The following is a 24,998-nucleotide window of genomic DNA, read 5'->3' on the forward strand; positions in this document are numbered from 1 at the left end:
GTGACCAAAGTATAGGCTTGATTACTGAATGATAATGACTTTGCAGCAGGAAATGAACATACTTAATTTATTTAAATTATTTTTACCCCACCGTTCTCCTTGAAAAGGACCTAGGGCAGCTTGCGACATTGAAAGACTCTATTGCAAGCTGAAAACAATGAGCACACAACAGTGGATTGCATCATTAAAAGACAATACTGAAACCTCAGATCATTGAGTGTAAAGAGGCAGCTTACATCATTAAAAGACAATATTACAGCAAAAAAAAAATAAGGATACACATATTAAAAAGAAACAAACAAACACCACAAAACAAACAAACCAAAGGCAGGGAAGGTTCATTTCTAAAGAGCACACTCTCGTTCTCCTTATTCATCAACTCAGCATAGCTCTGAGTTTTTCTTTCTCTACCCCGGTTCTAATTGTGAGACAAGAATGCCATATTTAATGTGGATAATCTTTCCTGCCAACCTAGTCGGTCGAAAGCATGTAAAAATGCGAGTAGATAAATAGGTACCACCTTGTTGGGAAGGTCACGGCATTCCGTGTCTAGTTGCGCTGGCCACGTGACCACGGAAACGGTCTTTGGACAAACGCTGGCTCTATGGCTTGAAAACGGGGATGAGCACCACCGCCTAGAGTTAGACGCGACTGGACTAAATGGGAAGGATAATCTATATCTAATGTGGGGGATCTGAGGGTACCCCATTTCTACACTGTTTTACTAATGGCTCCTTTAGACATTCTAGTACTCACCTTGTTGTCCTGTTGTAAGGAAACATTCTCCACTCCTCTAGCCCACTGAGCGTCTATAGGTTAGGAAGGACAAGGGTCCAGCACACATAGGGTGACCTTCTTCTTTCCAAAGATCCTGTGCATGCCATCAGGCTGCACCAACTGAAACGTATCCATAAAAACAGGAGCTGCAGGAACCAAAGTTTCATCAACAGGAATTCCCTCAACTATAGCATCGAAGTCAAAGCAGATGTGAGCAACTTTCTCTGCAATGTGCTGTGCAAAATCTTCACAGCAGGCCTTTCAGTGGTCAGTGACACACAAGGAAATATGGACTCAACTCTTCCCCTCCTGCATCTCTATTCACAAAATTCATGGAATTTGAATGGGATGGAATTATAGAATTTGTGGCTATAGAATACCAGATGGGCTGTTGGACTCAACACAGCTTTAAAAGAAAAAAAAATAAACAACTCCCTAGTAATGAAATGTGGAACATGGTGGTGCTGTGGGTTAAACCTCAGAAGCCTCTGCGCTGCAAGGTCAGAAGACCAGCCGTTGTAAGATCGAATCCACGCGACGGAGTGAGCTCCCGTCGCTTGTCCCAGCTCCTGCCAACCTAGCAGTTCAAAAGCATGTAAAAATGCGAGTAGATAAATAGGTACCACCTTGGTAAGAAGGTAACAGTGTTCTGTGTCTAGTCTTGCTGGCCACGTGACCACGGAAACTGTCTATGGACAAATGCTGGCTCTACGGCTTGGAGACAGGGATGAGCACCGCACCCTAGAGTCGGGCACGACTGGACTAAATGTCAAGAGGAACCTTTACCTAATAATGGAATGGACTGTCTCAGAAGGGTGGTGGATTCTCCAACATTGGAAATGGTTTGTCAGGATGTTTAGGTAAGAATGTCCTGGTGTGGCAGGAGGGGGTTGGACTTGATCACCTCTGTGGCCACTTCCAGCCCCTGTCTTCTGTGATTCCGTGAAATGAACATTTATCTTGAGGATTGTAAATTCAATGCAACAGGACCTCTCTGTTCATAAATACTGTACCTTCTGATTCAAAGGTCACATCTCCCAAAATTTCCTCAGCCAAGCTCTATCCTGATCCTCAGACAGTGAGGGCTGAGGATGGTCACCCTTCTAATGGGGTCCTCATGGACTTTTTAGGCAATATGTGTCTGGATATCATTTGGAATAGAACATCAGAGCAAATCTCCAGAAAACCGCTTCTCAGGAAAGGACTAGGAATGTTCCATCCTCAAATGCACACTTCGCCTCATCTATCTTATTATTTTTTTTTAGGCTTTCCAATAGAACTCTTGAAGACAGGGCATTAGCAAAGCCTTCAGACAGGGAGGTGGCACTGGCCCCTCAGGCTGAAGCTTCCCTTCCCTGCCTGCTCCTTCAGGCACATGTGCCCCTCATCCCCCGCCATGTGGTGTAGGACAAATGGACCTAGGGAAGTGCCTCACAGCCTCCACAAAGACTTGCAAGGTAGGGACTGGGTTTTTGTGGGAAAAGACTTCCCTCCTCACTCCTCCATGCATGGCACTTCTCTGGTTCCTGGCCATCTGCCGCATTCCTCCTTCCGTCACATGCAGGGTGGGAATGCAGAAAGTGGGAGAGGGTTCCGTTTGCTGCCAAGGCAGGGGTGGAGTCTGTGAGGGAGCAGCCAGCCAATGAGAATGCAGGCACGGAGGCAATGCAAACAGATGGGTGCAGTATTTTCTGCAAAGCCCCTCCCACAGGCTGTGACTCCTCCCTCGGGTCAGGTGGATGGACACCATCATTCACTTCAGGGCCTTCTCAGTGGGACACCCCCTTCCCTCCTCATCCATAGGGTAAAGGGGTGGTTCAAAAATCAGTCGGTTTCTTCACAAGCAGCGTCCTCAAAATCTTGCTGCATAGCTCTGTGGTTAAGATATCTGGCTGTAGAGCCAGAGGTTAGGGGTTCAATTCTGCAAGCTCCCTTCCATCTCCGCAGTTCTAAGCTGAAGATATGACTTCTGTCGTATTCGTGTTATTTATTTCTTCTTTCAGCAGTTGATTGTTCTAAGATGATCATAGAACAGAGAAGTTGGAAGGGGCCTATAAGGCCATCAAGCCCAACCCCCTGCTCAAGGCAGGAATACAAAGCAAAGGATATCTCCCAGGTAGTTGTCTACATTTCTCTTGAATGCCTCCAATGTTGGAGCACTCGCCACCGCTCGAGGTAATTTCTTCCATTGTTGTACTGCTCTAACAGTTAGGAAGGTTTTCCTGATACTCAATCAAAATCTGGGTTCTTATAGCTTAAGCCTATCGTTTTGTGTCATGCACTCTGGGATGGTTGAGAACAGATCCTCCTCCTCTGTAGGACTCCCTTTCAAGTATTTGAAGAAATCTATCTTATCTCCCCTCAGTCTTCTTTTCTCAAGGCTAAACCTCCCCAGTTCTTTCAATCTTTCCTCATAGGGCTTGGTTTCCAGTCCCCTGATCATCCTTGTTGCCCTCTTCTGAACTTCTCATAAGGGAACCCAAACACTGCCGTAGCAGTCTCTGCGTTTGTATGTTTGTGTGTTTGCATGTTTGTGTGAAGGGCTTGTGTGAAGAAGAAGATCCCCCGCCATACTTTTTCTGTCACACAATATACAGCCACCCTCCAGAGTTGAAGAAGAGGAATACTTCCCAGCCCTTCAGCTGAAAATAAGTTATCTAAGCTACTGAAATAACTGGTTCCTTGCAAACCAGCTATTGACCCTACCTTTCTTTCCAGGCATGATAATCCCCAGTTCTGCTGTCAGAAAAGAAGGAATTAGAGATGGGCACGAACCGCCCAACTGGTGATTCGTGCAGGTTCGTTTATTGGCTGAACAGATGCTCGGCAGTTCCCAGGCCCACCTCTTCCAGTAGACACCTATCTACTCAGAGACAGTGGCTGAAGCAGGTGGGCAGGGAGACTGAGGTGCTGCCTCAAAGTGGGCACCTGCTGGAAAATATGGGCCTGGGAATAGTTGAACTCCTATTCACCCAATAAACAAACTGCTCGTTCGTTCGTTCGTTCGTTTGTTTAGTTGTTTAGTCGTGTCCAACTCTTTGTGACCCCATGGACCAGAGCACACCAGGCCCTCCTATCTTCCACTGCCTCCCAGAGGTCTGTCAATTTCATGGTGGTTGCTTCGCAGACACTGTCCAGCCATCTCATTCTCTGTCGTCCCCTTCTCCTCTTGCCGTCACACTTTCCTAACATCAAGGTCTTTTCCAGGGAGTCTTCTCTTCTCATGAGATGGCCAAAGGACTGGAGCCTCAGCTTCAGGATCTGTCCTACCAGTGAGCACTCAGGGTTGATTTCCTTTAGGATTGATAGGTTTGTTCTCCTTGCAGTCCAGGGGACTCTCAAGAGCCTCCTCCAGCACCACAATTCAAAGGCATCAATTCTTTGGCGGTCAGCTTTCTTTATGGTCCAGCTCTCACTTCCGTACATCACGACAGGAAAAATCATAGCTTTGCCTATTCGAACTTTTGTTGGCAAGGTGATGTCACTGCTTTTTAGGATGCTGTCGAGGTTTGTCATCGCTTTCCTCCCAAGAAGCAGGGGTCTTTTAATTTCATGGCTGCTGTCTCCATCTGCAGTGGAGTTTGTTTAGCCATCAGAAACAAAAGGCTAAACAAACTGCTATGAACTGCCAAATGGTTCATGCCCATCTCTGGAAGAAATGCATAGCCAATATAATTTTTATTGCCAAATCCTGGTTCACAGGGGTAACTGAAAAATATACTTATTTGTTGATAACTTGAAATAGTGAAGTCATTTAAAGTGCATTCAGATGCATACACTAAGTTGACTAGTTTGTAAACCCGTGGAAGTAAGCATTGTCCTGGCCTATATGTATTTTCCGGTGTTTCTCGGGGTATGAAAACAGACTTTAAAGGTTCCCTCAAGAAAAATGATGGCAAAACACTGATGTTGGGGCTTCCAGTGTTTGCTATTTGATCAATTTTCTTTTTCTCTTCCTTTGTTACTCTCTCTCTCTCTCTCTCTCTCTCTCTCTGTGTGTGTGTGTGTGTGTTTTCTTTCCTCCCCTGATTGATCAATTTAAACTCTGCATCCCTTGTCTTGGACTAAATCTCTCCCTATGGCTTGTCCTTGTTAGAGAAAGCTGTATTTCTCCCTCATATCTTTTGGCAACATTTTGATATGTCAAAATGCTCCTATTAAATTCATGGCAGAGGATTTGCACATCTTAACAGCTAGCTGGGTCTTTTATTTTTATTATTTTTTTATTCCTGCTACAATTGCCTGAAATTAATGTTTGCACCTCTAACAAAGGAAATATCTGCAAGGAGCATGCCTTGAAACTGAACGCCGGATCTTCTGAGCGGCTGTGTAATCTTAAAAGACAAACTCTGCCGTGGAAAAAGAGCATATTGATTCAGCTGAGTTAGTGTTTTGCACCCTGAAATCCACTTTAACAAACAGAGGGATCGATAAATGACTTCGTTAAATCACTCCTCATTTTTACGAGCTGCTTCCCTGCCTGCCTGCCTGCCTGCCTGTTGCAAATTCGTCCATTACCCAACATGATAATTTGCAACACAGCTAAGGGCAAAGGTTATTATTAACTAGCGTTTCCCCATGTCAAATGGGGGTTGGGTAGAGAATTATTCCTGGCTGTTCCCTCCCCCTTTGTGTCTTCATTGAAGCTGTGTGTTTGAAGATACTTCTAAGTCTTTCATTGATCTTGTTACGATCATACACATACCTACACCTTCTCCGTAATGATTGGGATAATATTCCTATCCACTGCATAAATAGAGGCAAAGTCTAAGCACTTTAACAGAGAGCCAGATTCCATGGATCCAGCAGGAGATCTTTAAGGAGACAGACAAAATTGATTGACGGATTGATTTAAAATATTTTGACCCTGCCTGTCTTCTTAAAAGGATGCAAGGCAATGTACATCCTTAACAAGACAATATTTAAAAACCAGGAAGTATATACTGTAAATGTTAAATATGAACTAAACTAATATATTAAAAACAGTCAACACAACCAATACTTAAAACCTACTTAAAAGCACAATGGTGGACAGTGATCCATTCATCTGTGTATCAACGATGCTTAAAGAGAGCACAAAACTCAAGCTATATTGAGGATATGGTTTCTAGTGACTTTAAAAAAACACACAAAAAACAGTTTGGTAGAAACAGGCTTCCATTTTTATTGAGATTTTCCCCAGTCCAGCCTAGATAAGGGAAGTTTAAAAACCTGGTGCTTCTGGAGGGTGCAAATGGCATTGGTGGCTGGGCACTGTTTGGCATAAATTGTCCAGTATCCTCTTACTTATGTAAGCCAGTATAAATCAAATGATCTAAGCCACTCTAAGAACGAGACCAGGGATACCAGAAGGTCAGATGGCAAAGTTTTATTGTACAGGTGTCAACGAGGATCCAAGCATTTATAGTAGGAGCCCTCTATCTGTGGGATCAGTATCCACTGATTCACTTATCCACTGGCTGAAAATACTAAATACCGTCCCCAAAACATATTTATACATATTTCCTGAGTGTGTTTACCAGACCTGGCCACTAGAGTGAGCCAGAGACCATGCAATGTATAGTGTTCGCTATTTCTGCATTTCTTGGCACCAATGGGCGGTGGGATGGGAACCGATTCCCCCATGGATACCAGATCCTACAATATCCTCTGGTTCTCCACTGCAATAGAGGAATGGAGTACTTGTGCATGAACATGGGGTCTCTCTCTCTCTCTGTGTGTGTATGTGCTGTGTTATATTCATCTCTTCCTTCCCAATTTGAGAGTTTCCTTTCTTTGCATCTCCTCTCCCATTAAGTCTGCCATTTCTAGCCCTCCTTGGCTTGAAGAATTACAGGTTCCACTTTGGAAGCCAGAGGAGACCCCCCCCCAACAACATAATCCAGAGAGACGTTGGAATGGGGGTGTGTGTCTTGGAACCATTCCTGGTATAAAATGCAAGACTAAGGTTCCCTTGACATTTAGTCCAGTTGTGTTCAACTCTGGGGCGCGGAAGGTAAAGGTTCCCCTTGACGTAAAATGTTAAGACTACATGTATGCATTTTTGCTCCCATTTTCTTTCTTTGGTCAGTAGCTGTCGTAGTCCTGATAAGGCAGGAAAGCAGACTTTGTCCGTTCCCCAACATATATTGTTCCATAGCCTGGAATCGTTTATTTAGTAACTGTCTTCTTCAATCTCCTCCTCTCTCCATCTCATCTTTTGTTCTCCCTTCCCTAGCTATTATTTGATTTAACCTTCAGGAAGCGACTAAACTCACCCACCAAAATCAGCTCCGAACAACAGGGCGGCGGGGGGGGGAAATCACCCCGTGTATTGTGCTAATTGTCAGTTGCCTTTCTGCCTCTGCGGCTGATGGCCCATTCTGGCGGCTGTGCGTGTGGAGGAGAGAATAGGTACTCCAGGGCCGTCATCTATTGTCCTTGCACCTGTAGGCAGGCGTTTGGATGAAACAGACTGTTGCATTTTTCACATTCTGTGAAATTATCCCTTCAGAGTGCTTGCGGCACTTCTCCCGTTTAGCATGGTGAAGCAAAAGCAGAGTAGGCTGCTTATATACCGACTCATAGTGCTTAAAGCACTCCCTGGGCTGTTTACAACATAATTATGCGAACAGCACTTTGCCTGCCGGGTACTCAATTTACCGAGCTCGGAAGGATGGAGGGCTGAATCATGCTCGAGCCAACTATCTGAGCACAGCAGTATCTAACTCAGATTGTGAGCAGAGGCTTGACCACAGTCCTGCAGTTTAATGACTGCACACAAGGTGCCTCATGGTAGTGTGTGAAACAGGGATTTGTTGTTGTTTAGCCGTTAAATCGTGTCCGACTCTTCGTGACCCCCATGGACCAGAGCACGCCAGGCCCTCCTGTCTTCCACCGCCTCCCGGAGTTGGGTCAAATTCATGTTGGTCGCTTTGATGACACTGTCCGACCATCTCATCCTCTGTCGTCCCCTTCTCCTCTTGCCTTCACACTTTGCCAACATCAGGGTCTTTTCCAGGGAGTCTTCTCTTCTCATGAGATGGCCAAAGTATTGGAGCCTCAGCTTCAGGATCTGTCCTTCCAGTGAGCACTCAGGGTTGATTTCCTTCAGAAGGGATAGGTTTGTTCTCTTTGCAGTCCAGGGGACTCTCAAGAGTCTCCTCCAACACCGCAATTCAAAAGCCAACGTGTATGTCCCAGCAATGATTAGCCAGTGTAGGTAACGAAGGTGGATGATGAGACTTGTTGTCCAACAACTTCAGGAAGACTCTCCTCCGCCTTTTTATTTTGGGTGGGTGGGGGAAGTTTGCAGCACAATCCTGTCTTGGTCTCTTTAATAAAGGGATATAAATCCTGTCATTCTGGCTCCACGTGTAAGCCAGTTGTCCAAAAAACCCAAAAAGGAGCCATAAACAACCAGCTCGTGGCGAGTCTCAGATAGATTTTGCATATTTTAAAGACTTTTTGCCTGTTCTCAGGTTTCTCAGTGGGATGGAAAAACTTGTTCCTGTTGGGCCATGTGAGATTTAAAGAACTAAAGAATTCAACCATGTGTTCACCCCACCGTACTGAACCTTCTGACATTCGGTCTGAGAAGATGACCTTCGTTTGCTTTTTTTTCAAGAATTCTATAGCAGTTCCATAGATTTCACCCCCCTCTTTGTTCCTCCTCACACTGAAGCTTAAGAATTTTCAGCAGAAATGTTCCCTGTTGCCTAGGCGACCAGACAACACACTCTTCCACCATACATCTTATTAGTCATGGTATGTAAGCATTTCTTCCAAGTTCAGAGTCCATGTGGGGCTAACTAAATGCCCATAGCAAGAAGGGAAATGCACAGAATATTGGGGGGGGGCTTTCATTTACGGCCCCCTTGTTGTATATCCCAGAGGCTCCTAATTGGCTAGGCAAACAGAATATTTTGGAAATGCCATTTTTAAAATCCTAACTCCCAGCATTCTATCCTTCCAGAAGTACCTCAAAAAAAACACAATTCTGATTTTTTTTTCAGATGATGGTTCTTAACTTGCAGCTTCATCCAAGGTTTAAAAGCCTTGGTTTCCTCTAATAGTCAGCCCTCTGTGATTTGTTTAGGAAAAGCAAGAAGCATGTCATGCATATTCTACCCCAAGGGCATACACAAAATGTCAAGGCATTGTTTAGTGAATTACATACCCATATATAAAATTTCAACTCAGTTTCAGCAATGAACCAGCCTCTGGTTCTCAACAGCTGACTCATCAGCTGCCTTTCACATGGCCTTGTTCTTAAAAATAAATAAATGGGTGAATGATGAACTGTTGGATAACAGATCCAGAGGGTGGGAGAGCAATTCCTCATTGGGTCTCCTTGAGAGGGGCTAGACTTGATGATCCATAGGGTCTCTTCCAACTCTGCAGGTCTAAGATTATTTAGATTTAAATAATGGCCACCTAAGTATGCCTCATTTTCAATTTGTGAATCACCCATTTTCCAGGGATCACCTCCCAATATTTGTTTATTATCCATATATTCAAGTATGATTTTCCTGTTCTTTCAACTAGATCTCCCATGATCTCTCAGCATTCAGCACTTCTTAATACAATCTAAAGATGTCAGGAGCCAAAGATGGGATGTGAACTCCACTCTGTCACTTGCAGTACCTTTATATTGGCTGTACTTTTATCTATGAGCATCTATATTTCATAATTTGGACCTGGTCATCTCAATGGAGAATCAGATCTTGGCCATGACCAAATTTTCCTTTTTCCATCTGAGGCGGATTGCACACCTCTGCCTCCTTCTCAATGGGAGGTCCCTAATAACACCGATTCATGCATTAGTCATCTTGAGGATTGACTATTGCAATGCTGTCTACATGGGGCTGCCCTTGAAGGCAGTTCAGAAGCTGCAGCAAGTGCAAAATGTGGCTGCCAGGTTGATCATGGATACATTTAAAATTTGGCCACATTTTGCCTGCCCTGGCCTGCTTGCACTGGCTCAAACAATGTCGTGATGGCCCCATGGTTCCCCATCTTGGGATTTGTAAATGCCATATTTTTCTATGTATAAGACACCCACATGTATAAGACACCCCCCTCTTTTCTAACCCAAAAGTAAGAAATCTAAGTGGAACTTAGCAAATGTAAGGGGAAAGGGATCAAAGCCCTGCAGGATCACTTTGATCCCTGCTTTCCCTTCCACTTGTTTTTGTTCTCTCCTCAGCTTACTTCCATGTGTAAGATGACTCTCAATTTTTATTCTAAAGATTTTAGACAAAAGTATAGTCTTATACATGGAAAAATACAGTACTTTTTAGACAAGGGAGTTTTAGAATGGGTTTTGGCTTTGGTATGTTTATTGCTTCAATTTTTTTACTCTAGATTTATATTATTTCCTTTGTAGCTGCCCAGAGTAGTGGCTTGGCCACCAGATCATTCGTCCGTCCGTCCGTCCATCCGTCCGTCCATCCATCCATCCATCCATCCATCCATCCATCCATCCATCCATCCATTCATTCATTCAATCAATCAATCAATCAATCAATCAATCAATCAATCAATCAATCAATCAATCAATCAATCAATCAATCAGCACCAATAATAATATTTAGCATTCCTACAAAAAGTTAGTTGGATATAAGGCATTGCCTGAACTCATATGAATTCAGAATCTAAGCACTGCTAGCTTGTGTGGCACTTCAATGAGAAGCCACCAGAGAATAGCAGGAATTTCTGGATAGGGTATAGAAGGAGTGAAAGCTAGGAGAACCAGGGGTGGTCAAAGTTGATAATAGTAGGCTAAATGGCCCAGGACTCTTAATACAGGAGATCTTACTCTGTTCCTAAAGTTCATTGAACTCAGTGGGACTCACTTCTGAGGAGAATCTCATCCATGAAATTCAGCGGCAAAGCTCTGACAGTGAGATGGTGCCCACTTTAATATGGAAACAACCTCTCATTGATGGGTCTGCTAAAGTGTGTGTGTTGGACTGTCTGCTTGACTGTTTGTCTCTCAAACAATGAAGACTAAGAACACAGAATAGATTGACTGTTAGTTACCCATCCAGTTTCACACTTCCTGAATGTTCTGCTACCATTTGCCACTTGGGGGAAGTATGAAAATAAATTTAAACTGAACATTTTGAGAGACGATATGTTTAGAGCTGCATATTTTAAGAGAAACTCATTTAACAATGCATAATTAACTCCAGGTTTAAATCTTTGAGTTTTTTTTAATGCAAATTGACGTAGAAGCAGACCAAAATAGACTTACAGGTTGGAAACAGATAAATCTACTGTACATATTACTAGTTTGTGGAGTGGCCACTGGTGCGCCCAGAAGATGGGGAAACAGGATTTGTGTGCTTTAGGACTGAGAAGAACTATGTTGGTGCAGAGAAATTAGTGCTGGGTTTTGTAGAAGAACTGGGAGGTGCTCCAATACAATGAGCAGGAAGGAAGGACCAAGAGTGCCTTTGTGACTGCCTGTTTCCTCACAAGATGGGTGATTCTTGTGGGACTTCAAACAATTGGGATGGATCCTATACGAGGTGGGCACGGATTCAAAAGATGATAGAGCAGTTGGCCAAGGACAGATGTTTTGAACGTCACCTCCCAAAAGGTCCAGTAGCAAGGTTAGTTAGAATGAAGTATGGAAGTTGTAGTTTGAAACATCGGGTCACCAAAAGGTTCTCTCACCTCTGGTCAGCAAATCACCTTAGTGGCTCCTAAATGTACTGTACAGCAGTGGTCCCCAACCTTGGGCCTCCAGATGTTCTTGGACTTCAACTCCCAGAAATCCTGGCCAGCAGAGGTAGTGGTGAAGGCTTCTGGGAGTTGTAGTTGAACATCAAAACCATTTATAGCTTTTTGTCTAAAGTTGATCAGTTGCTTATCTTTAACACACCGCAAAAAAACCTCTTTAGTATTTGTGAAGATTAACAAGTTTAAAATAAAAACAATCATAACATCACTGTTTGATTTTATTTTTAAGTAAAGTTGGTTCGGCCCCCGAACATAGTTCAGATTTTTCATGTGGCCCCCCTATAGAAATTAATTGCTCACCCCTGGAGTAGATAAATAGGTACCACCACGGTGGGAAGGTCACAGCATTCTGTGTCTAGTCGCGCTGGCCATGTGACCACAGAAACGGTCTTCAGACAAACGCTGGCTCTATGGCTTAGAAACGAGGATGAGCACCGCCCTCTAGAGTAGGACACGACTGGACTAAATGTCAAGGGAAACCTTTACCCTTACCTAATACATGGTAATCATAGAATCGCAAATACAATAATAGAATAATTGATTTGGAAGAGCCCTATAAGGCCATCAAATCCATCGTTGTCGTTTAGTCATTTAGTCGTGTCCAACTCTTCGTGATCCCATGGACCAGAGCACGCCAGGCCCTCCTGTCTTCCACTGCCTCCTGGAGTTGTGTCAAATTTATGTTGGTTGCTCCATAGACACTGTCCAGCCATCTCATCCTCTGTCGTCCCCTTCTCCTCTTGCCATCACACTTTCCTAACATCAAGGTCTTTTCCAAGGAGTCTTCTCTTCTCATGAGATGGCCAAAGTTACTGGAGCCTCAGCTTCAGGAGCTGTCCTTCCAATGAGCACTCGGGGTTGATTTCCTTTAGAATTGATAGGTTTGTTCTCCTTGCAGTACAGGGGACTCTCAAGAGTCTCCTCCAGCACCACAATTCATAGGCATCAATTCTTCAGCGGTCTGCTTTCTTTATGGTCCGGCTCTCACTTCCATACATCATGACAGGAAAAACCATAGCTTTAACTATTCGGACTTTTGTTGGCAAGGTGATGTCTCTGCTTTTTAAGATGCTGTCAAGGTTTGTCATTGCTTTCCTCCCAAGAAGCAGGCGTCTTTTAATTTCGTGGCTGCTGTCTCCATCTGCAGTGATCATGGAGCCCAGGAAAATAAAATCTGTCACTGCCTCCATATCGTCCCCTTCTATTTCCCAGGAGGTGATGGGACTAGTGGCCATGATCTTAGTTTTATTGATGTTGAGTTTCAGGCCGTTTTTTGCACTCTCCTCTTTCACCCTCATTACAAGGTTCTTTAATTCCTCCTCACTTTCTGCCATCAGAGTGGTATCATCTGCATATCGGAGGTTGTTGATATTTCTTCCGGCAATCTTAATTCCAATTTGGGATTCCTCCAGTCTGACCTTCTGCATGATGTATTCTGCATATAAGTTAACTAAGCCGGGGGGACAATATACAGCCTTGTCGTGCTCCTTTCCCAATTTTGAACCAATCAGTTGTTCCATATAATTCCATATAATTTTGAACTGATTGGTTCAAAATGTTCCAATTTTGAACCAATCAGTTGTTCCATCGAATCCATACCCCTCCTCAATGCAGGAATCCAAATCAGAGGGTTGTCAATTTTATCATGAATGCATCTGGCATTCAAGATCCTGAGGTCATTGGTTCTATTGTTGTACTGCTCTAACAGTTCTTGACATTCAACCTAAACCTGGTCTCCTGTAGCTTGAGCCCATTATTATGTGTCCTGCACTCTGGGATGATTGAGAACAGATCCTGCCCCCTCCTCTTTATGACTACCTTTCAAGTATTTGAGAAGTGCTATGATATCTCTCCCCAGTCTTCTTTTCTCAGATCTAAACACGTCCAGCTCTTTCAGCCTTTCCTCACAGGACGTGGTTTCTGCGCCTCTGATCCTCCTCTGAACTTGTTCCAGTTTGTTGTCATCCTTCTTAAAGTGTAGGGTCCAGAACTGGACACAGGACTCTCGATGAGGCCTAACCAGTGTCGAATAGAGAGGAATGAGTACCGCACAGGATGTGGAAGACTATACTTCTGTTAATGCATCCTAAAATTGTATTTGCCTTTTTTTTTTGCAACCGCATGGCACTGACAGCCCATAGTCAGCTTTTGATCTTCAACAATTCCAAGATGCTTCTCACTCGTAGTATTAATGAGCCTCGTCTTGGAACATGAGTTGGAACCATGATAATCTTAGTCTCCTCTGCTCAGTTCCTTAAGGTGTTTTTTTTTTAAAGCAGGAGGAAGATAATCTTGCCCTGCATGTACATTTTCCTTAATTACAAGCACAGCCTTCCCTGCAAAGTTGATAATTATATATCTGGAACTGCCTGTGAAGTTTCTTAGCAACCTTTCTTTTCTCTGACACTAACCTGTCTTCCTGCCTCAGCCATCTTCAACTGATTTGAAAGCTTGAGTTTTTGAACAGTCAAACAATAGCAGAGGCAAAAAAGAGCCACAGAACAGATATTTCTGATCAGGTAGAGATAGACAAAGGATGTGAGCAGGGTTTTTGTTACAGATTTTTCTTCTGGTTTTCAAGAAAAGAACAAAATTCTTAAGTTAACTTTGAGGTCCATTCTTCTCTTTCCGACACGGTTTTACACATTCTAACTAAAGGCAAGCGTCTTCTTTCCTTAAAGTTAAAGGCTTAGCAAATACATACTTTTGTCTTAAAATAACAATAACATAAAGCTGTGCTATGCTATTGATCATACCACTTTTTAATCTTTCTTTTAAAAGCACACAGAGTGAGTTTACTAAACCAAAGGCTGCAGTCTTTTGTGTGTGTGTGTGTCTGTGTGTGTGTGTTTGTGTGTGAGTGCGAGTGTGTGTGTGTGTGTGTGTGTGTGTGCGCGCACACACATTGAGGTTCAATTTGAAATACGCCTTCAAGGATGGATAGAAACATAAACCATAGTCTGTCTGGAATTCCAAGGAAAAGATGTGTTTAATTAAGTTGTTGAGCAGGAACAAATTTCCCTGGATGTTCCTTTTATGAACCTTCTTTTATGAGAAACTTTAAAACTCTTTTATGAGAATCTTCACTGGTTTGTAGATGTCAATACAGTATATGTGGATTTCCATATAACTGGAAGAAGGAAATAGCACCCCAGTCAGAAAATTGACCCCAGCCATTAGGCAGGCGAGATGGTTTGCTTCATGCAGCAAATTTTGGAACACAAATGAAAGGCACTGAATGATCAATACTTTATTATTTATTTATTTTTCAAATATTTATTTTATCCGCTGGTTAGGTTAGCAGAGCATCCAAAGCAGTGTGCACTAGACAGATTGCTATTGTTAATTTTAGAAATCATTTAATCTGTTACATTTAAGTGAGCTCCAGGTGCATTAAAAAAAATTAAAGCAGATTTTAAACAGTCTTAAAAGCCCATGTTAAAGACCAACAGATTTTCAAAACAGCCCAGTCAGCTGCCTGGAAGAAGCTCAGTGGGAATAGAGTGAGCCTGAAATCTCTTTGTGTAGAGTTAGATAATCAAGGTGCTGCTACAGAGAAAACCTTCTCACTAACTTCGGACTCACTAACTTTGGAAACAAAACAGAATCTCAAATGCCACATAACCAAGGTACTTTTAGAGCTCCGGGAAGACCAAGGAACAAGCCTTAAGCTGTCAAACCTCCTTCTACTGTCCATTTCTAATGGAGTGGCTCAAGAAGTGAGCAACTTCAGAACATCAGCAAATTGAATGCTTCCTCTGCTCCTCGGCAGAGGGGCAGGGGAAGTGAAATTGTTTTTTTTTTTTTTACTGTTTTGCTGTTTCTTGAAAAGGCAAAGAAAATAATTTAGAAAAAAAATTAAGTGATACAGTGCATCAGTGATGGTCTAGTAGAGTAAAAGACCTTTACTTTTTCTGTCATATCTTGTATCCTCTCTTCAAGAATTGTTGTATGCAATAGCTATATAAGTGAAGGAAGCCATGTATCTTTAAGTAGTTCAACAGGGAGAAGATACATCTTAGATACACATAAATGGTAGATATAGAACAGAGTTCTGCATGATTTGACAATTAAAAGATAACCATTCAGCCATCGGAGGTGTGTGGGTATCAGACCTTGCAAAATATTATTTCTGTAGAGGGATGTAAGGCAATTAAAGCATCATGGTTGTAGAGGAACTTGAAACAGAATTGGACATGAGGCGGCACATTCGTGTGATGAATTTCAGACTGGTGTTACCGTTCAGCCTTCCCCAGAAACGAATCACGTGAATTTTGGTTCTCTGAGGACATCAAGGCCCTTGTAGCTTTGTCTGCATGCAAGGTTCTTTGGGTATTTATTTCTTCCAAATGGTACTTCTTGGCATTGTTCCTGTACATTGGGCAGACATGCTTTGTTCTCCACAAGGAGGAATATATTTGGCAAATTCTTCCCTCTGTTCAGCACTGATTAGGCCTCACCTTGAGTATTGTGTCCAGTTCTGGACACCACACTTCAAGAAGGATGTTAACACATTGAAACAAGTCCAGAGGAGGGCAACAAGGATGATCAGGGGGCTGGAAACCAAGCCTTATAAAGAATGAAAGAACTGGGCATGTTTAGCGTTGAGAAAAGAAGACTGAGGGGTGATATGATAGCACTTTTTAAATATTTAAAAGACTGTCATACAGAGGAAGGGAAAGATCTGTTCTCGATCATCCCATAGTGCAGGATATGCAACAATGAGCTCAAGTTAAAGGAAGCCAGATTTCCGTTGAATATCAGGAAAAACGTCCTAACTGTTAGAGCAGTACGACAGTGGAACCAGTTACCTCGGGAGTTGGTGAGTGCTCCAACACTGGGGGCATTCAAGAAAAACATGGATAATCACCTGGCAGATGTGTTTTGATTGTATTCTTGCCTTGAGCAGGGGGTTGAACTTGATGGACTTTTAGGCCCCTTCCAATTTCACTTTTCTATGATTCTATAGTCTGAGGAAATCTCAGAGACAGGGAGGTGGAGAGTACAGATGAAGTTCTATATTTCATGAACTGCAGAGGGTATCTGTACAACAATGGAGTCCTTCCCCTTTTTGTGCTGCAAAGCCCACAAACCACCATGCCCCGAAGGGCAGGCCTACAGATTAAAAAGAGGGAAACTATCTTTCCAATAATTCTTATCTTTGATAGCCCATCTAACAAAGTGGTCCCCCACAGAAATGTTCTGCAATTCAAATGTACCTCATTGAGTTTTTGCCAAACTGTCCTCCTTCTCTTATCTTGTCGAGAGCCCCACAAAATACCTCACCTTCTTGTTGGATCAAAGTCAGTGTGGTCAGTTGTGGGAGGTGTGTCAGACTCAGAAAACCTGCTTAAATTCTTGCTTGGATATGGAAATTCCTTGGGCAGTGGCAATGGTCAACCATGCCTTGAATAGCTTACATAATTCGAACGTGCTAAGGGATGCCGTAAGTAGAAAGCAACTTGATGGCACAGTTCTTCTAGGATGAGAAGATTAGTTTTGCCATTTCTCTTCCTGACACGCAAGATGATATCAAGCCAGAATTTATCTCATTACCCAAACATATCTTCCAATCTGCTTTCTAGTAAAGCGAAATGTGCTGCTTATATACCACCCCACAGTACTTAAAGCACTTTCTGGGCACTTTGCTCCCCCTCCCCAACAACCTGGGTACTCAATTTACCAACTTCAGAAAGATGGAAAGCTGAGTGAACCTCGAGCTGTCTGTCTGGGATTGTACCTGGATTGCAAGCAGAGTTTTGGCTGCAGTACTGAAGTTTAACCACTGCACCAAGAGGCTCATGGAGCAAGAAACCGAAGTGAGAAATGTGTTGACATTTGTTCTGATAGATGCCAGTAACGTTAAGGCCTGGCATGCTCTGGTCCGTGGGATCACAAAGAGTCGGACACGACTTAACGGCTAAACAACAAATGGAAACAAGATCATCATCCTTCCCTGTACTATTTTTTTTCACCAACTGGGGTTCTTCCAGAATCTTTGGTTACCAATTTAAAACAATTGCAATAGCTGCTCATTCACTTACTGGAATTGAAGAGTCAGTGATTCTGTAAGCAGGTATTGTCTTTTTTTGGACATGACTCGGAATGTTTCGGTTTTGCTACAACTTCTGGAAGCATGATTATGACCACCACCACTCAAGCCATGGAGTAGCTGGTGCTGTCTTTTGGAAGATGAATGGAACTGCTTTCTAAATAAAAGACCAAAGCAAGGACAGAAACAAAACCCCAACCCAACCCCTTCCATCTTCTAGGCCACCACGTTGGAATGACTAGTTGGATCACTCAGCCAAGATCTAGGTTTCAGTCTTCATTGAGCCATGGAACAGAACAGATGATTTTGGGCCAGGCACTCTCTCCCAGGCTGTCTTACTTCAGGGCTGTTGTGAGGGGAAAACAGGAGACAGAAAGAATACCATAAACACACCCTGGAGCTTATCAGAGGAAGAACAGGATACAAATATGACAAATAAACCAATAAACAAGGCCAGCTGACAACCGACTGGGCATGGCTGGCAGATCTCAGAACCTCATCAATCTACTGGTTCACTGGTGACTCCAAGAATGAGATGTGTATTATTACCTGACCATGCATTCATCTCTCTCTCTCTCTCTCTCTCTCTCTCTCTCTCTCTCTGTGTGTGTGTGTAAGAGAGAGAGTGAGTGAGAGAGAGAGAGTTACCATAGACTAGGCAGGAATCATCTATCTATCTATCTATCTATCTATCTATCTATCTATCTATCTATCTATCTATCTATCTATCTATCTATCTATCTATCTATCTATCTATCTATCTATCTATCTATCTATCTATCTATCTATCTATCTATCTATCTATCTATCTATCCATCCATCCATCCATCCATCCATCCATCCATCCATCCATCCATCCATCCATCCATCCATCCATCCATCCATCCATCCATCCATCCATCCATCCATCCATCTCTCTTTCTCTCTCTGTCCATCCATCCATCCATCCATCCATCCATCCATCCATCCATCCATCCATCCATCCATCCATCCATCCATCCATCCATCCATCTCTCTTTCTCTCTCTGTCCATCCATCCATCCATCCATCCATCCATCCATCCATCCATCCATCCATCCATCCATCCATCCATCCATCCATCCATCCATCCATCCATCCATCCATCCATGATGGCAGGGGAACCTCCTTTCTTCCACTCATAGATTCATTTTAGTTCATAAGAATATAACTCATAGAAATAGGAGGTGATCCTTCAGCTGTTTATGGGGGAGTAGTTTACTTTTCCCCAGTAAGCATATTCCAGATATAAATGGCTGAAAAGCTACAGGAAATACAGTTTTTCTGGGGTAGTGGGTCGCCTTCTTAAAAGTTGTATGTATCTGTGTGTGTTTGCCATCTCTTCACTTTGCGTTAAATCGTTCCAGGTTGGAAGTCTAAAAGGGCATTAGAAAAATAGCAAACAAACTGCTTTTGTAAAAGTGAGAGAGGTTTTTTTTTATATAAAATATAAGTGCTGTAATAGAAAACACGGCTTTGCACAATAGATTACAAAAACTCCATGGAACATAACATAATCTTAAACTGCCTTTCAGCAGTTTTCAATATCCACATCAATCTAGGATCATAAAAAATGACGGAATCAATAATGTGATGATAAGCTAGACAAAATTGTTTCTGACTGCTTTCAGCAGAAAAACCACAGAAGGGCTGGGCAATCAGCAAAGCCTGGAAACCAGATTCTGGAGGTAGACAGACATGATGGCTAGAAACCTTCTCTCTTCATTTTCTCCTTTCAAAGGTATGAATTTGTGGACTTGACAACAGTAACAACACAGCTTCCAAACTCCAGACAAGAAACTAGCCATCCAGGCTCCACCAGTGATACCTGGATCTTAAAAACCAGTGCTTTATATATATAAATATTATTTATTTATTTATTTATTTATTTATTTATTTATTTATTTATTTATTTATTTATTTAGTTAGTTAGTTAGTTAGTTAGTTAGTTAGTTAGTATCTCTTCCTTCAATCTCATTTACTGTCCTCTGCTGGTATCATTTTAATAGAGAAGAAAGGAGTGTGATCATGTTTGTTTTGGTAGATAAGTTCATTCTTGGTAGATAAGCTGAGTTTTTGGGCCTCCAGGGAATCTGGTGTCAAACTGGCAGAACTTGTTAATTAGCTGAGATGCTGACATCATCAGTCACAACTCCAGACTCCTTTGTTCCCTCCAGGTTTAGCTACAGCCTTTCTGTTTCTGGCGGAGGGTGGGGAATGCATTTGTATAGGAACAGTAGATGATGTGAGTGTTCTCCTCAATGTAATACAAAATACTTTGGGGTTGATGATGGTGACCAGCAGAACTTCATGGCTGGGCAGCTCTGGAATCTGTATTCCAAAGAGTAATGTTTCCAAATTTTGGGGGACTATAACCTTGAACCTTTGACTGTGTTGACTACTCTCTTTTGCTTGTCATGCGGATCTATGTTCCCTCCCAGGTTTGACATATTCCAGTTTGCCCAGTTTAGGGAGCCTATTTTGCATCTTTCTTTCACATCAGAGTTGGAAGCTTCTACTACAGAATTAATTAGCCCATGACGTTAGACATAAATATGCATTTAACCAAGGAAATAGTTGCACAGTTCTAGTCAGTGATTCAAAAAAAACAAAAGCCCGCCTGCTTAAGACCACAGCTAAAGCTTTCTTGTGTTGCCTCTCACTCTGAAATAGAGATGTAACCCTCACAGCCTCTTATTCCTGGACAGAAACTGCAACCTCTCTTTTCACCTTGCTGGGAAATTTCTCTGTGTATAATAACTGTGTGCTATCAAGTCAGTTCTGACTTATGGCAACCCTTTTCATGTTTTTTTTTCTATGTAGAGAACACTCAGGAGTGGTTTGTCATTCCCTTCTCCTGGGGTGCCCTGTGACTGTGCAGCTTGCCCAAGGCCACACAGGCTGGCTGTACTCCTAGGGGTCCCTATATGTGGGTGTATAACTCGGACATCCAAAACGCAGTCTTCACCAGACTTCAACGGGTTTTAGAAGAGTCAGGAGAAGCTTCTCTGCAATCTTGGTGTCTCTAGGTACCTTGCAAGGGGGTGTGATTTATAGCCCAACAAATCAAAAACCACTAAAATTTGTTTATCTGTATTTGCCATTTGGACAAATTTCGTATTTGGACAAATATAAATTGATGAATTAGAGAGTTTTGATGAATTTTGCAATTCATTTTTAATTCATGCCCATCTATCTATCTATCTATCTATCTATCTATCTATCTATCTATCTATCTATCTATCTATCTATCTATCTATCTATCTATCTATCTATCTATCTATCTACCTACCTACCTACCTACCTACCTACCTACCTACCCACCCACCCACCCACCCATCCATCCATCCATCTCCAGAAATACCCCATCACAGGTATCACATTACTTGGTGTGTTTTTTTGGTTTTTTGTTTGTGGTTTTTGGGTTTTTTTGTTTCTTTGTGGTACAGTGGTGCCTCACAAGACGAAAGTAATTCGTTCAGCGAGTATCGCTGTCTTGAGAAATTTTTGTGTTGCGAAAAGCGGTTTCTCATAGGAAATGAATTATTTTTTATCTTGCAAGGCATTGGTCTTGGGCGGAAAAAAAATCATCTTGCGAAGCACGGCCATAGAAGAAGCCGTCTTGTGAGGTACCACAGCGATCGCAAAAAACATTCGTCTTGTGGGTTTGCCTATCCAGACAAAACTGAAAACGAAAACGAAAATGGTAAGGAAACAACAAAAAGGCACCTTAAAAATACCTGGAGTTCCTCAACAGAAGAAAGGGGATCAAAAATGAAGCATACAAAGAAACAAAGAAACAAGGATGTGCGAAGAAATGGTTGTGTCCACAAAAGCTCACATTGAAACGTATCAGCCTTTAAATTGCGTCAACCGATATCTGTTTGTTGTTTACATCTGTAACTGGCAGGATGGATGTTCAGGCTGTGTCTGAGTTCAGTGCAGAGGGTTAGCCAGGCCGAGGTGGTCACCTCCGGTGGGGGGGCCCTGGGGACAACACAAACACCCCCTCCCCACTCTCTGCTGCCTGAGCCAGCTGCCGCCACCATCAAGATTATTAGTTCCCATTTCTACTGCAACGGAGGTAAAAACTTCCTCAAAAGACTGCTCCGGGGAAGAATGTTAATATATGTAGAATGAAGAGCAGGCATCATGTAGCCTCCCTGTCTCTCTCACACACATGCACAGATGCAGAGAGAGAGAGAGAGAGAGAGAGAACACACACATACACCTGTCACAGCTCCAGGAGGCATGCATAAAAAATGTCTCGTGGGTTGCACTGCACACTGAAGAGCTGCTTCTGGATCAGCGCGCAGTCATTTAGCGGGCCTAGCGAGCTGACAAAGAGAGCACCGGTCCTGATACACATGAGTGGCTGAGGAGAGCATCTTTGGATGTTATCCTCGTGTATGTCAGTGAAACAGGAGCAGGGCAACGCTGAAAGCAAGTTAGCAGAGCTGACGGGAGCTTGTTTCTGCTGCAGTGTAAGAAGCGGAGGACGAAGGAGGCACGTATTTAAATGTGAATTCCCGCACCCCAGTCCCAGCCCACAAATCTTGGATGGGTACGCAAGGTTAAAAATTATCATCACTTTCCCCACTCCTGGGCTTAACTTTTCGTTGGAAGATCAGTCTTGTGTTTAAGCTCTGGGAAGAGGGAGAGTTTGGGAAATGCTGGAAATGTGTGAGTTAGGTTTGCATGGATCAACTGTGAAGCCTAAAAAGAATAATCAAGGATGGGATTTTCCACTTTCTTGATGGCAAGGCATGTGCCTTGCTCCAAATGTCATGACCCTAGGGCATGCACTCTCAGCAGAGCTGTGGCCAGTCCCCTGCTATTGGCTTTGAGGTGTATTGCAGTGGTCCCCAACCCCCAGTCTGCAGCCAAGTGCTGGTCCATGGTCTGAGATGGATCGGGTCTCTGAGACAGACGCCCCGCTCCACCCCACCCACATGCAGTCACCCTCGCACAGCCCGTTTGCACCTAAATGTGTGCTCCAGCATGCCAGTGAGAGCACTGCACCGCCGTTTGCACATGCGCATGAGCACCCAGACAAGTGCCACACCGCTGTTTGCACATGCACATGAGCATGCGCGTACCCGTGCAAGAGAGAGCATGTGTGTTAATGCATGTGCATGAGCGCAGGGGGTGCCCTGCCTTCCCCAGCCGGTCTGCGGACCGAAAAAGATTGGGGCCCACTGGTGTATTGGACCTGGCATGCCATTTGGAACAAGGGTGGGAGTGGAACACCAATTTTGTCTTTTTGTTACACAAATCCTGAATGCAGCAGCTCAAAGCCTGGCATTTGTCTTTTCAGTTCCCTTCTACCAATTCTTGCCTGCCACTGCTCTGTACCCACAAGAAGCCACTGCTTGGTCTCTAGTTTTGGACCCCAAATTTCAAGATATGGAATTCTGCTGATCTGGCAACGCTAGAACCAGCTAAGGGTCTGATTCAGTAATGTAGACGTTGCAGAGTTTTGAATTTCTGCTTAATTCCTCTAGCTGAAGAGCAGAGTAGCTTCATGTCCCCCAGATTAGTCCACTTCTCTTTCTCACTAACTGGCACTTACAGTCTCAATAAGTTACCTTGAGATATTAGTAGCAGAAAGAATGAAAGATTTCATTCATGTACAGTGAACAGATAACAGCTGCCAACAAACATTTGCCCACCCAATCCTGGAATAAAAACGCGAGACATTGAAATGAATTAAATATAGGCCATACTTTATTAGATCAACATCAAATTGAATATTGCAAATATTGACAGAGGAGAGGGCCTGCTGTAGTGCGGAAACAGGTGAAAGGTAGGGATATCAATAAATGGGAGAGTCTCTGGACCCAGGTTCCAGTGGTCTTAAAGACAGCAGGGACCCGGCCGGCCACTAATAAACACCCCCAGATATCAAGACATTTTTAATTGATGACTGTTGGTGCGGAGGTGGCCCAGTGCATCTTCCCACCACCGACCCTGTAATCACACGATCCGCAGCACCGGCAGGTTGGATGTGCTGTTGGCTTACCTAAAATTACAAATGGGACACACCGAAAACACCTGTATTTCAGCATTACCCGCCCGTGTGACCAACTATTGCCACCAATAATGCAAACAACCCTTTTCCAGTGTGGGATAGGCAAAAAAAAAAAAAAAAAAAAAAAAACCCTCTTTCCAAAAGCCAATCAGGATGAAGGTCAAAAATTCCTATCCGGCCTCTAAAAGGGGACCAGAAAATCACACAAGAAATAGGGAGGGCGGGTAGGTGCCCGAAACAGGAAAGAGGGCTAAGCAAGGGGAACGCTGCTTGAAATGATTGCGCTCCCCAACCCAACACTAATCATGTGACCCAGGACAGTCTCGCTTCATCCGGGCTAGAGGCCAAAAGCCAGCCATGCCGTTCCAGGTCAGCAGACCGCACAGCGACTGGAGCTGACTGACTGCTTTCAGCCACAGTCCTCAACAGACTCACTGGCTTCCAACAGACAACAGAGAGGGCAAGGCAGAGAGGTGGGTCTCTCTTTAAATCAGAGGCAGAGAAGGAACTATTGGTTAGTGCTGTTAGTGACTGATGGTCATCCTGGACCCGAAAGGTCCTTCCCACCCACACCTGGTAGAGGCAGCATGCGGGGTTGAAAAACTCCAACTCTGTCTCACAAGGCTCTCAAATTCTTTTTGAATGTCTCCTTCCGCATGATTTCCTGAAGGCTGCTGAGAATGGCATCATTTTAGCTATCATCCCAGAGCACTAGAGATAGAGAGGACAGCTGTGCCAAGCTTGTGAATCACTTCTTTATAGAAGGAAATAAGCAGAGTTTTGAAAGAGTTAGTAATTAATGTTGAAAATCTGGATTTTAATACGCTGAGATCCAGTCACAGAGAAAGAAAAATATCGGAAAGTCCTGCAGTAGTTTTTTTTTAAAAAAATAAGATTTATAGAATGATACGAGGACATATTAATACCAAAGCCCTTACTGTGGTTGTTGGAATATGATTTTATTTCAAGTCTGAAATTGGATTTCTGAGGAAATACCCACCCACAAAAAGTCAAAGACTTCATTAAAAAAAAAAACCACAGCTTCCCATTTGGTTAAAGTTTTTAAAAGAGTGAGATGTTGAAAGAAGGCCTGAAATCCAGTTGAACAAAAGATCTGTCATGAATTATCTCCAGAGAAAGACAGAAAGGCAAATAGAGGGGATAAGATAACAGCACAAGAAGGCTGTGTGAGTTTCTTGAAACAAAGCTTCGTGTTTCTTGGGGCAAGGCATATAAATTCTGGGGACGGGTAGGTGGGTGGGTCAGAATGGAAATTACTTTCTTGCATTTCATCTGCTGGAAGTGGCAAAGTAAGTTGGACAGGAAAGGATTCAGGAACAGCCTTGCTTGCCACCCCAACCCCGGAATAAAGACATGAGACAGTAGATTGGA

Source organism: Pogona vitticeps, chromosome 5 (assembly GCF_051106095.1).
Source record: "Pogona vitticeps strain Pit_001003342236 chromosome 5, PviZW2.1, whole genome shotgun sequence".
NCBI classification, from domain to species: Eukaryota; Metazoa; Chordata; class Lepidosauria; order Squamata; family Agamidae; genus Pogona; species Pogona vitticeps.